Source organism: Mytilus trossulus, chromosome 12 (assembly GCF_036588685.1).
Source record: "Mytilus trossulus isolate FHL-02 chromosome 12, PNRI_Mtr1.1.1.hap1, whole genome shotgun sequence".
NCBI lineage: Eukaryota > Metazoa > Mollusca > Bivalvia > Mytilida > Mytilidae > Mytilus > Mytilus trossulus.
Window position 1 is genome coordinate 24,163,442 of NC_086384.1, and position 11,415 is coordinate 24,174,856.

General features: G+C 31.2%; 1 long non-coding RNA gene across 1 annotated transcript; it reads right to left on the reverse strand.

The window, feature by feature from the left end:
* Positions 1 to 4,530: 4,530 nt before the first annotated feature.
* On the reverse strand, positions 4,531 to 11,145 carry LOC134693824 (uncharacterized). The gene is made up of 3 exons (XR_010102490.1): positions 10,955 to 11,145; positions 5,706 to 5,817; positions 4,531 to 4,808 (listed from the first exon to the last, which is right to left on the reverse strand). It is a non-coding gene; the product is annotated as an uncharacterized LOC134693824 (long non-coding RNA).
* Between the last annotated feature and the right edge of the window lie 270 nt (positions 11,146 to 11,415).

Genomic DNA, 11,415 nt, shown 5'->3' on the forward strand with positions numbered 1-11,415 from the left:
CCTGGTATCGTTCATGAAGTTTTAGCGAATATGCAAAAAGATGTAAGACCATTAGGACCTATTCACCTCGTTATATACCTGTATATTTAGGTGGAAAGATAATGGTATTTATTTCACAAATACAGAACATAAAGAACAATGATTACAAACTACAACTATAATGTAGATTCGGAAAAAAATGAAAGCTCCACCTACAAAAAATATTCCATTTCAGTATACAACTATAGCCTCAAGAGACTCCTGATGCCAATTGTCATCTAGTTTAGTATGATTCAGGTTAAAGGTGTTTTTACGAAATCTGATAAAAAGTAACGTTATTCGAAAAAAAGACAGCCAGCCAGAAGATCAGACACTTGAACAGAGAGATTTAAGCAATTGAATGAACAAATGCTGGCTTCTAGACCAGACATAAAATATCTCATCTTGTGATGTAACTTTACATGTAAATGAAACCACATACTTGTGCTAAAAATATTGTTTCATGTTCTTTGATATTAGGGTGCCTTTTATAGTTGAAAAACAAACATAAACATGTGATTTAAGAAACATTTTATTACGTTTTGGTTGTCAAAATGTATGGTAAACCAAAATAGAGCATTTGCGATATTCAGAATAAATTTTGCTATTTCCTAAGTTGGAATTGTGGATTTCCTAAGTTGGAATAAATTTTGCTATTTCCTAAGTTGGAATTGTGGATTTCCTAAGTTGGAATAAATTTTGCTATTTCCTAAGTTGGAATTGTGGTTGCTATGACAGGCAAAAGGTGAAATTTAATGTAAGAAAAATTACAAATTTTGACATACAAATGTGCACAACATTCAGCAAAATGTCTTTTGTATTCATTACTGCAAACACTCTCATTACTGAAGTGTATCTACTAGATAGATTGCATACTGGTATGTCTGCATCCGGATTTTTTGAAAAATTCACATTCGCTTTTGCAAAAATCGTGTAAATCCATGAAATAAATGAAGGATTACGCGGATTGTTGAGATGACGGTCTTCTTTCTGTCTTCTGTCAGTTGAAATGCTTTGACGAACATACATCTTAAAGAAATGAAAATAGTGCATATGGGGTTTTGTTTGTTTTTTCATCCCTCCTTGTGTATATATTTGTTTGTTTATCGATAATTTTGTATCATCTAGTTTGTTCATCGTTAACTGTGTCTATGTTTGCTTGTTAGATTTGCGTGTTTCTTTTATTTGTGTAAGTCTGTGTATGCGTCAATATAAAAATATTTCCCAATATGCGAATAAATACCAATTTAAACCGGAGTCTGTTTAAAAAATGAATAAATTAAATTCTTTTTTAAACGAAGTTAACACATTTAACTATGACATGGTAATCTTCCATGAGGCCTTCAAAAATATTGATACAAATAGAAAAGAACTAGATATCAAAGATTTATATTAGCTGCATTTTGTTTTGTGTTAACTCAAATCGTAATGGTTACCTTAGTTTAAACAAATTTTGACACAAAAATGTCATGCAGAGATACATAAAAATTATTTATCTATTGCTGTGTAATAACATTCCAATATGGATCAAAATATGTAAAAAAAGGAAATTTTATAAAAAAAAATTAGTATGTTCTTAAATATTTGTTTGTGTTTATAATTATTTAAGTTATAATAAAAAGTTGAAAAATGTACCCCTGTTATTGCCTCCATAAATATCGTATCACACTCCATGTAGTGGTAGAATTTTTATTTATTCCCCAGTGTTATAATCTTATAAACAGCATGTAACGTTCCTTAATTCTATTGCATACCCCTGTAGTTTGTTGAAAAACAAAAAATCTTAATTGCACATGATTTCATTTTCATAAATAGCAAGTACAATATTTAGACAAGTGGTCTTTTTCATTCAACTAATATTTTGTGGTCACTTGGCCAAAGCGCAAGGTTCAAAATTGTAATTCCTATACCTGTTCTGTGGTAGTATTTTGCTTTTACTACTTATATGAAAAAACAAGATGAGTGTCATAGTGGAACAAAGTTTAACATGGAACCCTATGAGAAAGATATAGAAATAGTACTCATAACTTCTATTTTGGGCACACCCGATTCATAAACTCAGGAAAAACACTGTCAAACATACCGACACAAATAGAACAATAACTATCCACACTGATAGGTGTCCCCACTTGTATAAAATACAAAGATGTCGTGCTGTTCAACGATTAAAAACAGATACTAACTTAACTGTTATTTAGTTATTTGATATAAGTATTTCAATGGATATTTACATTTCTTGATTAGACAGTAATTGTACAAAATCGGTATTAACTAATTGGACCTTCATCAACATGTTCAATAACGGTCAATTTCATAATACGATAATTGACCGACAATCAGCTGATACAGTTTATAAAAGATGACTGTGTGATTGATAGTGGTCAGTTTTAACAAAATGAACGTCACAGTGAACATCTCAGGTTTAGAAAACGATACACATTGCGGAGATAATTGTAACCAAGACAGCTCTATCATTTTCATAGTAAGTTTATATGTATTTGGATCTCTAACTGTTCTTTTTAATGTTCCATCTATACTAATGGTGATATTGACAGCATTGAGAAAAATGCAAATGAAATACATTCATATGCTGAGTTTGAGTATCACCGATGCTTTACTTGGAGTTTCCTGGATATTATTGACACAGACACTTGGAGGAACAAGAATGTATTTCTTTGACTGTTACATCAGATGCTACTTGCTTTGTATAACGTTTTTGGCATCCATGTTTCAGGTTTTCGGAATTTGCATTGAACGAAATATTGTGATTTGTTTACAGTTAAAAATAATGAGCGAACAGAAAAACTTTGTTTCAATGAGCATCATTATAATATCATGGGGCTTAGCGATACTGATAAGTAGTATAATGTCAGCGGTCAATGTTAGTCGTTTTCACGACGCCAGAACGTGTTCATTAGATAGTATGTTTCAAGAACATAAATATAATGCATTTGCGACATTTGGAATAATTTTTGCCATTACTCAAGTTGGAGTTGTGGTTGCTATGATCATTTTACTGGGATTTCTTGTTCAACATCATAGAAAAATGGTGAGATTGAATGTCAGAAAAATTAAGAAATCGGACATTAAAATGTGTATAACATTAAGCTTTGTGGCTTTTTTGTTCTTTGCTGTGAACACTCCCATAACTGTAGTGTACCTATTAGATGGATTCCGGACCGGTGTATTATCATCAAGGATACTAAGAAATGTGTGTTTTTTATTTGCTGGGATAAATTCGGCGATAAATCCATTCATATATATCTTCAATATAAAACAATTCCGAGACTTCCGCCCTTGCAAAAATCGTGTACATCCTTAGAATAAGTAAAGACTGCGTTGATTGTTGAGACAGCGATCCGTGCACTAAAATTTCCAATGCTGTGACGAATATGTCTGGAAAAGTGGACACTTACTATCAATTCCTCTAACTGACGGTTAGAGTGTACAAAACTATCTGTTATGTTTTAAATAAAATCGTTCTCGAGATAGATTGGTACTTTAATGTACAGCAGTGCCTTATTGTTTGGTGCGTCGAGGACCTCAGCTATATTGCAATGTTAAAACTTGTATATATATCTTTAGCTTCAAATAAAAGTAAATAACTAATTTATCCTTTATTATGTATTCATTATAAATGTGGGTTGGCGTCAATGAGACTTAAGCCAAACTACAAAATCATCTAAATAACACGAAGAGAAGATAGTATATAGTCTTCAACAATATATATCCTCATATATTAATGTTTGAAATCTAATTAATATAGTTTCCCAAAGGATTTATAGTGTTAATGACTATTGAAGATGTACATTTGCATTCATAGTTTTGTTTATATATTGGAAAGTTAACAGGAAACGACTCCTTAATAACGAAAAAAATGTCTTTTTGCTAATGGTCTATCACTCATGAATTTACCTTCAGTTAAATGTATATGTCATCCAAACCCAGTTTTTATTTTTCCAAACATTGAAGAATGATACGACACAAGTGATATCAGAACACATTACTGCAAATATTTAAAAGTCAAATTCATATTAACTATCGATATCAAGCGGATAAAAAACGTTTTGATAACTGTTTTGCTAGTGGTCTCTGAAAAAGGATACAAAAGTTAAGCAAAGGATATAATAATTAATAAGTCGAATAAAAACTGACAATGCCATGACAAAATAGAAATGCGACGATAAGACAAAAAAAAAACAACATTGAAAATGAAAGGCTGTGCAATTGAAGTGTTCCCTTTTTTCCGATTTAGCTGTACACTTCAAATTTTTGTTGAACGTTGTATAACTTTTAATACACACCAAAAAGATGCTATTTAACTGTATAAACTAAAAACAAAGTATTGTGTAACACTAAGTTACAATTTCAAATCAATTATCTTTGTTTATTCGTCACATGGCACCGAAAGGTATCAAGGAAAATAAATATTATAAGAAAATTACATATACATAACCTGAATTTTATTTATTCAAATAAACATCCACATCTTCTGATTTAATAGTATCAAGTTCACATAGCAAGAGGAATTCTTTACTGATGATTATATGTATAATAAATAACAACAATTTTATAATATTAATTAACAAGGAATATAAATAAGTGAAATACTAGTAATGTGTGGGGTTACATGCCATTGAAATAATTAGTATTTCAATGTTATCCTCGAAAACCTCTTGACAACATCATCATTTTCATCATATCCGACATTTCGAATTCTCCATTCAGCAAAAACTGCATCATCATTAGTCTCATAAACGGGTTCACCTGTTGCTTTTGTACGGGTCGGCCTGGAATTAAATAAAGCATTCATCGTTAATTGTTTATCTGTTTGCATCTTCATCGCGAAGTATGCATACATAGATATAGCAAGATGTGGTGTGAATGCCAATTAGACAACTCTCCTTCCAAATAGCAATTTAAAAATTAAACCATTATAGGTTAAAGTACGGCCTTCAACACGGAGCCTTGGCTCACACCGACCAACAAGCTATAAAGGGCCCCAAAATTACTAGTGTAAAACCATTCAAACGGGAAAACCAACGGTCTAATCTATATAAACAAAACAAGAAACGAGAAACACGTATATATTACATAAACAAACGACAACTACTGTACATCAGATTCCTGACTTAGGACAGGTGCAATCATTTGCAGCGGGATTAAACGTTTTAATGGATCCAAACCTTCTCCCTTTTTCTGTACGTTTGCTTGTTGATAACTAATACTTGTATTCTTTTTTTTTTTGGTTATTCAAAGCTAATTTTGTGTATAAACTATTAACTTCATCATCGCTAATTGTGTTTGTGTGTTCATCGCGAATTGTGTATCTGTATATTTGTTTATCGCTAATTGTGTATCTGATTCCTTGTTTCCTTGTTTGATCTATTATATTATTATGTGTTTTGTCTGTATGTTTGCTGTATATTCTGTTAAATCTGCTTATAATTTGTGTTTTTTGTTTTATAAATATCAAGTCGGATAAGAATGCTGCACAGCTCATGTTTTTTAATGTTAATTTGTACATATCTTACCAAACTCTAAATACAATTTTAATTTACTATCGCTGTATGTGTTCTGTTTATCACTCATGGTATAAAATCATTCTTTTTACGCCTTTACTCAAAACGTAACTTTGGTTAACAAATATGTAGCCACATTATGAAGTGATTCTTCCTTAAACTTACCAAAGCTGCCATTGGCTGTTTTCGGAAATACTCGCATTGCTGCTGTCTGTGTATTGGCACACACCAGTATAGAAGCTATTATCAAAACTACAAGTGGTTTACAGGATGCCATCTTGAAAACACAAGAAATGTTATGAAAATAGTATTTTGATACCAAATATACTATTTCTTGCTAAATTCCAATGTTACCCTTAGAATAGAAGTATAAAAGTACACTTTATAAAATTGGATGCATTGTAAGCTGTTTTTCTATTTCCCCCTTCCTCTGATATGCTCAAACACCAAACTTTGTAAACTACAAAATTCAATGAAAATACCCAGGTACGTGAGAAGTAATATGACCAAAAGGGTACTACAAAAAATAGCAAAATATGGACAATATATAGAAATTCCCGATTACGAAACATTAATTATTTTTAGGGCGAAATCATTCCTAAAATTATATCCAGATTACATATCATGGTCCAATTAAATCCATGTTATTTTCAGTTACAAAAATAATATTTCCGTTAGATAAGTTCCTTAAGAATGGTTTACAAAAATCAATTTTATCGCAACTGTCTTATTGATAATAAAGCGCTAATCTCTGTTTCATGAAATTAGTTAAATCGATTAAATATGATATTAAAGGAAAAGATCATTAGCTTAAAATTAATAGGATTAACTCAGTTGACTGAGGAAGTTTGAACCTTAATTCAAAATAATTTGATAATGCATCAACAAAGAACTGAAATAAAGTGTATCATAAATCACATTAGTACCAAAGAACTGAATACTGAGCTGACGATACACTCAGGGGCAAACATTCAACGAGAAACGGTTCGAACAAGTCCTAGAATATTGAAAATAACACTTTATCAAATTGAAGCGTACAACACATATATCTTTTGTCAGCGACTGTTCAAATACATTGCAATTTATTTTTGTCTTCATTTAGGAAACCATCAAATCATTACCATTTGATTCTAGTCCTGCATATGTATGACACAATCGTAACTAGTTTTTGAGTTAACATCATGAATATATAGGGAAAGCGTGTGTCGTAATATTTTAATTGCTAATAAAATGCAAAATTCATGAAAACATGTGCTTTCCATGATAACATCACAACAATGCGAAACAATATAGTATAACTCGCACTTTTATAGACGTGGCATCACGAAGTAATGAATATAATTGTATCTATCTGTATCTGTAAAAGGTTTTAAAAACGTTACTCATATGCAGATTTTTAGCACGAAGAGAAGTACCAGCTTCATACAAAACTTGATTCGATCATCGTTTTTACTTTCCAAATAAAATTACATATAGCAACATTCAAGTCGTAAATAAAATATATTGTTTTGATAAATCTTCCGGCTTCGTCAGGCAGAATAAATTTATGACGCATTGCGTCATTATGATTAGGCACTTTAGATTTTTATGAAGCTTTTCAACTTATATCGATTTTCAGTGTATGCTTTCTCAATAACTTTTGAGGCCGACACATCCAGCTGAAAGAGCCAGCTTACATATTGCGATGCAATTAAGTTCCGTATATTCTTAATTATTAATCATTATTTCCGTTAGATAAGTTCCTTATGAATGGTATACATAAATCAATTTCATCGTAAATTTCTCATAAATAATTAAGCTTTAATGTCTGTCCTATAAAAATTGTTAAATCCATTAAATATCATACTAAGGTAGAAATTAAAAACTTGACAAGAATAATAGATTCGCGGATAATTGCTTAATACCCACTTCAAAGCTAAAGAAAAAATACCGACTTTTCATGACAACACCTGTCTTGAACTATAATAGAGATATAGTTCGATTGTTCAACAAAGTCTAGGTGTTGACAGTATCCTCTTATAAGTATAAGTTGTCTTCACTTTTATATACACATATATTATGTATCATTATTTTTAATGCAAAAATTCTTCCAGAGTGAAAACAAAATTAATAGTAAGTAATTTAATAAAAATATCCAGTGGGAATCGGCCAAGTTCCCCATATATCATATAATCAGGGTTGGATTTTTTAAGATTAAGCAGGTATTTACAAAATTTTAGATGAACACGTTCTATAACAGAGGTGTTACCCATTCCCCAGACTTCACACCCGTGTAATAATATAGGCTTAACTACTTTGTCAAAAATTCTAGTTGACATTTAATATTCAAATTATGTGATTTCCCCTTTTTTAGAATATCGTACATAGCCCTTGTTGCTTTATCAGCCTGTGCCTTGTTTGCTTTTGTGAAACTTCCTGTTGTCGAAAATAATACACCAAGATCTGTAAATTTCTTCAACAATATCTAACTCAATATCAGCATATGTAAAACTAACATGTTGTAGTGGTCTTCCTTTAGAAAAAATACTATTTTGCTTTTAGGGATAATGACTATTAATTTCCATGTATCACAATATTCCTTTATCGTCTTATCGTTTTTGTAGATCTACTTGTGTTTCGGACAAAAGTACAGTGTCGTCTGCGTACAATACAACAAACAGTTTTAAATACATACTTAGCTCGTTCTCTATTTAATCTGATAAAGATTTCAAACCATTTATATTTTTGTTCTGAAAAAAGCTTTCTAAATCATTTCAATAAATAGAAAAAAGTAGGGGAGATTAACTAGAACATGTAGTAAATGCGTATGAAGACCGCAACGAAATCAAACGACATAAATTGTGTAGATATTTTTTTTCCTTTATCAAAGACAAAACTTTTCTATAAATTACTCGATGCTTACTTATCTCTGTAAACACAATATTATTTTGCTGTAAACAAAATACTATTTCTAAGCAATGTAGAAGTTCCAATTGATTAGTTTTTAACAATATCGTAGATACTCAAAATGGTGCTTATTGAAATCATTGTTATGAGTCTGACTTCATGCAGGAATTTCTTAGGAAGAAAGATAAGAAGTTAGCAATATCCCTTAACTCTACTTTCCGCTATATAGATGATGTTCTTTCACTAAACAATTCAAAATTTGGTGACTATATAGAACGCATCTATCCCATCGAACTAGAGATAAAGGATAATACAGATACAGTTAAGTCGGCTTCATATCTTGACTTTCATCTAGAAATGACAATGAGGGTCGGTTGAAAACAAAACTTTACGACAAAAGAGATAATTTCAGCTTTCCAATTGTGAACTTTCCATTTCTAAGTAGCAACATTCCAGCACCTGCATACGGGGTATATATCTCCCCATTGATACGATATTCCCGTGCTTGCATTTCCTATCATGATTTTCTTGATAGAGGGTTGCTGCTCACAAGAAAGCTACTAAACCAAGAGTTCCAAATGGTGAAGTTGAAATCATCCCTTCTTAAATTTTACGGACGCCGTCACTAGTTGGTTGACCGTTAAGGAATAACCGTTTCACAAATGATATCGAAAATATTCCTTACGTCGTAACTACAATCCTCTTCCCTTTCATGAATGTGACCTACCGAATTAGACTATTTACCGGATTTGTAATCACATAAGCAACACGACGGTCGCCGCATGTGGAGCAGGATCTGCTTACCCTTCCGGAGCACCTGAGATCACCCCTAGTTTTTTGGAATGGTTCGTGTTGTTTATTCTTTAGTTTTCTATGTTGTGTCATGTGAACTATTGTTTTTCTGTTGGTTTTTTTTCATTTTTAGCCATGGCGTTGTCAGTTTGTTTTAGATTTATGAGTTTGACTGTCCCTTTGGTATCTTTCGTCCCCCTTTCATAAATATGAATACTTAAAATCTGAGACAAAAATCGTTTAAGTCCCTAGTCCTTGACTTGAAAGTATATCGATAAGGTTTTGTTTAAAGTCCTACTGCAACGCGCTTGAGGTGGCTATTCACTTCTGAACTAACATAGAAATAAGAAGATGTGGTATATGAGCGCTAATGGGAAAATTCTCAAAAAAGGTTTTGTTTTCTTTACAGAATATCCTGCTACAGCGTAGGTAATTTATTCTTGAGCCAAAAGTTGGTATGAAAATAGTTGTATTTGTTACACTATTAGAGACTGGAATAATATTTGTTGATAAAGATCATCATATTAAAGAGAAACTGAAACGTCTTTCTATTTTATCAAACTGCATGTAGGCATCTGTTAGCTATGTTTCAATATTAAAGAAGACGTGATACTAAGGACAAAATATAAAAAAAAAAACCCGGTGGTTTTACAAACATATAGCTAGACTTCTGAAATTGTTATTCCTATCAACAAATGTCAGGTGTGTGCATTTATCGATAAATGAACAAATACTGCAGTTATCAATATACTATACAAACAAATAAAATATACGACTAATGACCCATTATTATAATTATGTTATAACACGAGTAATTGATTGTTGGTTGCTAAATGTTATAACATGAAAGATAACAGCTGATAATTGCAAAAAAAATCAGATATATCGTGAAACAGCTATTTGATCCTATTCCATTTGAAAATACCCTCTGTGCATTTTGCCCTCGGCAAGAACGAATTATTGCGAATCACATTCGTTGATGTCACATCGAGGAAAACACAGGGTTGAGGCAACTACAATTAGATCATATGCAATGTCACAGCTATTCGATATCGTTCCCGAAACTATTATCTGGTTGAGTGTCTTTGAATAGTAAAATGTGTGTTTCAAGCAAATAGTTCATATACAGTAAATACGTTTTGAAACTAAACGTTTGTTTTTTAAAATAATTTCATTAGAACGTTCATTTTAATCTATTTTAGAAAATAAATACTAAGGTATAATTCATTTTTGCTACAAGTACATAGGCACTTAAGGAATGGTAAATAGTCAATTACTTCTTTTTTTTGTCTTTTGAAAACACGACTCGGGTTAGTCTTCTGTTCATCATAAAGGCTCGATAGACTGTCATATTGCCATGAATTATAAAAGTAAAATCACAAAAACACTGATTTCCGAGGCAAATTCAAAACGGAAAGTCCCTAATCAAATGACAAAATCAAAAGATCAAACACATCAAACGAATGGATAACAACTGTCATATTCGTGACTTGTTAAATGCATTTTCTTATAAACAAAAAGATCTACCTAGATAAGTACATGAACAGAATCATAACTAGTAATGGCTTTTTATATAAGTTTGTAGAATAAATAGTCACAATCACTGTTCGAGAAACAATGAAAATATACAAAAACTTAAAACAATATAAAATGAATAAAATATTTGCTTAAGATTGAAAGTTTAAAATCAACTAGAGAAAAAATTAAATGCACGTTTCCTAAATATATGAACATACCTTTTACGTAAATAGCTAAAACTGTGGAAAATAATTTACTGCTGGTTCAAAGATTTCGTGTTTCCAGTCTAGTAGGTGCATGTCAATAAAATTAATGGCGACATAAGGATTTTGCAAAAAATCTACAAAATATCCCAAAATACTGAAGGTGACAACTGTAATACACGATTCCATATTCCGTCGAAATATGGTTTCATGTCATATTAGATATTAATATGCTGTCATTTGTGGTGGTAATTAATTATGTATTTCCTCTAATTGTTTATTTATTGTTTGTAAAACATCCTGTACTTAATGTAATTTTAGATATAAAACAATACAAAAAGTAAACACACCTTTTTTGGGACGAAGTCATGTTAACGTTAGGTGTATATCAATTAAAGTATGTAACGTATACGGAAAATATAGCCAGCAACGCTACAATAAAGTTTTATAAAATGAAATGAAGACATATAAGGGTC